General features: G+C 44.8%; 1 protein-coding gene across 1 annotated transcript in view; it reads left to right on the forward strand.

The window, feature by feature from the left end:
- fndc1 (fibronectin type III domain containing 1) overlaps positions 1 to 6000 on the forward strand; it is a 59145-nt gene that overhangs the window by 41650 nt on the left and 11495 nt on the right. The gene's annotated exons all lie outside the window — the stretch shown is intronic.

A 6000-nucleotide genomic window follows, 5' to 3' on the forward strand; every position in this document is an offset into this window, starting at 1 on the left:
TATGTGTGTGTGTGTTTATTTGTGTGTGTGTGTTTGAGAGAGAGAGAGAGAGAGAGAGAGAAAGAGAGTGTGTGAGTGTGAGAACCTCTGTGAATGGCTTCTGTTCGGGCTGCCCTCCATAAATTACCACACACACATACGCAAGATTTAGCGGCCCCTGCTCAGCCTAGAACACCCTGTTTCTCTGCGGCTGTGAGGTGGGGGGGAGAGAGACAGAGATCGTAAATAAAGGTAAATGGTTTACGATCTCACCTCCGTCCAAACAACTGAAGAAGTTAGACAAGGGAAGAATTTATGTGTTTGTGTGTATGTGTTCAAACACACTGTTTTCTTAGAAGATGTGTGAGTGTGTGTGTGTGTGTGTGTGTGTGTGTGTGTGTGTGTTTGAGTGTGTGTTGTGATCCACAGAAGTGCTATCAGCTGTTTCCCATTAGGTTGATAGGTTGATAGGCTCTTAATTCGGTGTAGGCAGTAGATAAGACTCCTAAATCACCACGGAGTTTAGGAGGACAAGATAGTAAAATATAATAGAACATATCTGCTTTGACTGGAGGCAGGAGTGGAACACTTCTCCTCTGTCTTTGCTCTCGACCACAGCTTCCGACACTGTGTGCCGTAAGGGCGCCCAGTTTCCCACACTGTGTGCCATGATGCCTGCTTAGGTGTACCACAGGAAAATTCCATGTTGCGTTTTCATTGTCCTCAATAATAACAGTTGGCAGAAATCGTAGTCTATTTAAATCATATTTCATGGTGTTACTCTTAAACCTAACTGGCGCAAATCTGCACACAAATCAGCACAAACTCCTGTCCATCTGGATACCGTTTGTTATTGGTCAGGGGATGTTACCCTCGCGTGCCGCAAACAGCCAATCACTCTTCAAACAGTGATGCACAACAACGTAGATGCATTTTAGAAGTAGCAAAAAGTTATCCGCTAAAACTGCCATGCTGTATAGCCTAAAGGCATATAAAGGAACTGGAGAGATACTTTTAAAGGATGCTCATCAATGAACCTTACCCACCACCCTTTTGTCATGCTGAATAGAAGAAAGAAGTAATGTTAAAGCTGTTAAGGGGAAGATAGGCGGTGGGTATGCATAGCCTGCCAACATTAACATTATGTGTAAAAAAACCAGGGTTTTCTTTCACATTTATATTCATTTAGCAGACACTTTTAATCCAAAGTGACTTACATATGTCAATTGCATTACAAGGGATTACACTGTTCCAAAGCAACAGGTTAAAGGTCCAGTATGTAGGAAATAATGGAAAATAAATTGTAACCATTCCAAAAATGATCACCATATGTTGTCAGAGAGTAAGGAAACACGATGAATTGAAGTAATGGCTTATTTGACAACTATTATTACTATTACCCGTAAAACTCCGTAAAACCCATGAAAAAAATGAGTTACGGGGCGGAATCTCTTGGAATTTTCATTTATTAACGATTAATTCTAGAATAGCGTATAAATAATGGGCTGGTGTGTCCTCCTATTTGTATTGCCAAATTAGCAAAGGCCAACTGTCAACTTGCTGTCAGTTGTAGTCATGAACGCCTACAAGAGGCAGGCAAATTTCCAAAATTAAAACAAGAAACAAATTAAGTGGACATTGGAGGAGCTTCCGGACATGGCAAGGTCTTCGTCAAACGAAGAATATCAAGTCTGACGCAGAGCTGGCCATATTTCTCCACGACAGGTAGCCTAGGCTAAACTTCATCTGCATCGCTAACTTCAGCTAAATATGTTACGTTGGTTAGAGAGGTATTTTTTGTTTTCACTGTTTCCGTGAATGTGTAGCTGGGTCATGGTTGGAGAAACGTTAAAGCAGCTGCAGGTCAACTAACGTTAGCTAAGTTTTCATTACATCTGGCAACCCAGAAGAGGCTCACGTCTGGTAGTCTTGAGAACGTTCACCAGTGTTTTTATTTTGGCCTACAGAACGTTCGGTAACAATCCTACAAATCGCACCTTTAAGGGCAAAACGGTGGAAGCCGAGAATTAAACCCACAACCTTTCAGGCTATGCATTTTTTGTGGCGTGGGGGGTTATTTTGTTATTTTGCAACTTATGGTATGTGTAATATCATGGTGGTGTGCTGTAAGACTTTCTCATAGTAAATAGAGTGCTGCGAGAGAAAGAGGTTTGGGAAACACTGCTCTAGTGGAACATCTCTCTGCTCTAGTGGAACATCTCACTGCTCTCTAGCTTCTCTCTGATAGAGGGTCATAACCTTCTCTGTGTAGGAGCAGGAGTGTAACATCACTCCATTTTCTCTGTGCTCTGCTTGGCCCTAGTAGTAGAATATGACCCTCTCTCTGGAGCAGCCTTTACTCTATTTCCTTTCTCAGAGACTGTAGACAAATTGGGGCTTTTCGGTGGATCGGGGTTTTAGGTGCTTCTCTCTTGGGCTGTTTGAGGAACATGGAAAGCAGGAGAGTCATGTGATGTGGCTGAGCATCTCAATCCACAAAGCTCAAGTATTAGCTCAGTTATCACGAGAACTTCATTAGAAAAGTTTGTGTGCGTGCATGCGTGCGCGTGGATGAAGTGGTTTAAGAGACAAATAAACAAACAACAAACAAAACACAGATCAAAAAGAAAACAAATATGTTAGGTCCTGTTACATAAAACACAGTTATTCACGTCCTCTCACGACAAATTAACATCTTAAAACAGTGTTTTAACAAATACAAGCCATTTGCACAGCAAATTACTCATAAACAAAAACTCAACAAAAACTAATTTAACAAAAACTGCGCTTCAATAAAAAAATTAGAAACACAGAAAAGTTTGTCACAAACACACCGTGTCAGTTTGGAAGTTTATGTCCATAGTTACATGTCATATTAGTATAAAATGTCCCATTTCATTTAAAGGTTCAGTCTCATTGAGGTCCGCCAGTTCAAGTGACTCATTGCGCTCTGTCAGTGTGTGTGTGTGTGTGTGTGTGTGTGTGTGTGTGTGTGTGTGTGTGTGTGTGTGTGTGTGTGTGTGTGTGTGTTCTTCCTGGAGTGAATTCTTCGCTTGTTGATTTTCCAAGCTCTGGTCTGATCCTGGGAACGCTGCTGTGAGTGTGTGTGATCCTGCTGTGTACTGCTAGCCGTTGAGAGATCTGCGTGCGTGCGTATGTGAGTGTGTGTGTGCGTGTGTGTCTTGCACATGTTGCTGTGAAAGGCAACAGGCGTGTAGAGGTGGCCTGAGGTGACTGAAAATATTATCCTGCCCCTGTGTGACTATGCTGTGTGAGCATTCTGTGTGTCTTTGTGTGTGTGTGTGTGTGTGTGTGTGTGTGTGTGTGTGTGTGTGTGTGTGTGTGTGTGTGTCTCACTGACACTGACACAGTGCCGGGACTGCTTTAGACATCCTCCTCCCCGTCACACAGTCAGCAAGTCCACCGAATCAACTCCATCACATGAAAGAGGATCCAAAGCAGAACCTTTTCACTCTTCCCTGTTCCCTTTCTCCTTTGTCATTTAGCAAACGTTTTTCCAAAGAGACTTTGAGAATAGCACAGTTGTTATTCAGAGCTGTGCTAGAGCAGCCTTCTCCCTGGGTGTGGACTGGGCTTGACCAGCATGAGGAGGGCCACCTGGTGACCCTGTGCCAGTGCTGGGCGGGCATTGGACTGGGTGAGGGGCAACTCTGCAGCTGGAACTCTCTCTCGCTCTCTCTCTCTCTCTCTCTCTCTCTCTCTCTCTCTCTCTCTCTTATTGTGTCCCAGACTCCAGACGTCAGAATGAGGACAGCAGCTGCTTCTGCAGCCAGCTGTAGTTGTTTACGAAAATAACAAAACCAGACACCGAATGACTTCTCCACTCCTTCACCTCGCCCTTTAAAAAAGAGTGTGTGTGTGTGTGTGTGTGTGTGTGTGTGTGTGTGTGTGTGTGTGTGTTTGTGTGTGTGTGTGTGTGTATGTGTGGACACACACACATACACAGACACACATACACAGACACACACACACACACACACACACACACACACACACACACACACAGTCTCTCCCTTGCACTCTTTTCAAAAGCCTTTCCATCTGCATATGTAAGCCAACCCCACTGTGGCACATATTGATGATGTTAACAAACAGGACCAGTGCAATGTAATGCATTTTCTCCATGCATCGTCACCTCATAACATTTCATCTCTCCCAGTGTAGTCCGAACATTCTGAACCGTGCATGTCAACAAGAGAGCTACATTTCAGGCAAATCCATTAAGCCACCAGGACCAGCAGCCCAAAGCTGCTTATTCAGATGTCAAATGATCCATCAGAATAATGCACACCCCTCGAGAGTCTGCTCTGCCCAGCTGGGTTGCGTAGGACAGTATGGATTTCAGAAGTATTCTTCTGTCTCTGTAACTCCCTTTTTTTCTAAAAAAAGAAATTGCAGAGGTCACTTCCTTTTTTGGATTCTCACTTCACCCGACGCAGTAGAGCACCTGAGCAAGAAACTATCTCAAGTCTCCTGAGCGCCCTAAAGCCCCTTTGTGTCTTCCCTTTTTTCTGTTCAAATTCCTTGAACAGAGGCGAACGTTTGCGGCGAACATGTTTGTATGAACAGATCAATTTGAACCATTTTGTGTAAACATCCCATCTCAATAATAGCTCTCCATCCAACTCCCAATATGTTTGCGGAGAACCTACCTCGTCAAACTGTTTGCGAGTGTTCTCAAATGTTCACAGAAAAATTGTTTGCAAACTTTTGACTGTCCTCCATCTGACAGCTATTAGAACCCAGTCTGAGGCCAGCAGGGAAAGAGAGGAGGGAGGAAAAGGGAAGAGAGAAGAGAGGAGGGGAGAGATGAGATGGAGAGAGAACAGAAGAGAGGAGGGGAGAGGTGAGATGGAGATAGAACAGAAGAGAGATGGGGAGAGATGAGATGGAGAGAGAACAGAAGAGAGATGGGGAGAGATGAGATGGAGAGAGAACAGAAGAGAGGAGGGGAGAGATGAGATGGAGAGAGAACAGAAGAGAGATGGGGAGAGGTGAGATGGAGATAGAACAGAAGAGAGGAGGGAGAAAGTCCTGTTATCGGTGTTGAGGCTTAAATACGCAGACTGCTGCGCTGCTCTGTGTGTGTGTGTGTGTGTGTGTGTGTGTGTGTGTTGATATCAGCATAGTGGTGTAGGGATGGTTCTGCTCTGCTGATTCCTCCTGGCTAGACGCACAGTAATCCCCTGATATTTACGAGCAGCACACACACTCTCACACTCTGTCTGCTGCTATGGGACACTCCTCCTCTCCCCTCCTCTCTCCTTTCCTCTCCTCTCCTCTCTTCCCTCCCTCCTTCCCTCCCACTGCAGTGTGGAAGTTATTAGTGGAGCCATGTGTGCATATGTGTGTCTATGTCTGTTTATGTCTATTTAGGTACCAGTGCCATGTTATCGCCACCTGTGTAGAGAGAGAGATCGAAAGAGAGGTGTGTGTGTGTGTGTGTGTGTGTGTGTGTGTGTATGTGTGTGTGTGTGTGTGTATGTGTGTGTGAGTTTAAGCACCTGTGTATGTTTACACACGTGTGTATAAGATTAAGATGACACACCTGCTTGCTCAGATGCTCAGAGGTGTGTGACTCCATGACTCAGGGGGAAATATCGTATAGAGCATTTGATTGGCTCCAGGTGCAAGACCTGTGGTCCAATCAGACCTGAGATCGTTGGAGGTGTTTGCAGCTGTGTCTTATTCCGAGAGAGAGAGAGAGAGAGAGAGAGAGAGAGAGAGAGGCCAATCGGATGTAAAACCAGACTGATCACACACACACACAGGAAGGGCCTAAGGCCACTATGTTACACTCTGTGACTCAGGTAGACCCTAAAGTTCAGACCCTAATTAGTGAACGGAAGGGAGCTGAGCTGAACTGTTTGTTTGTGCAGAGATCTCCTGAGAGAGAGGTGGAGAGAAGCACACCGAGATGTGGAGAGGGAGGGAGAAAACGGGAAAAGGGACTTCACATGCTTAAGAGAGAGAGAGATAAAGACATTACCTCACATTTAG

This window comes from Alosa alosa, chromosome 8 (genome assembly GCF_017589495.1).
Source record: "Alosa alosa isolate M-15738 ecotype Scorff River chromosome 8, AALO_Geno_1.1, whole genome shotgun sequence".
NCBI classification, from domain to species: domain Eukaryota; kingdom Metazoa; phylum Chordata; class Actinopteri; order Clupeiformes; family Clupeidae; genus Alosa; species Alosa alosa.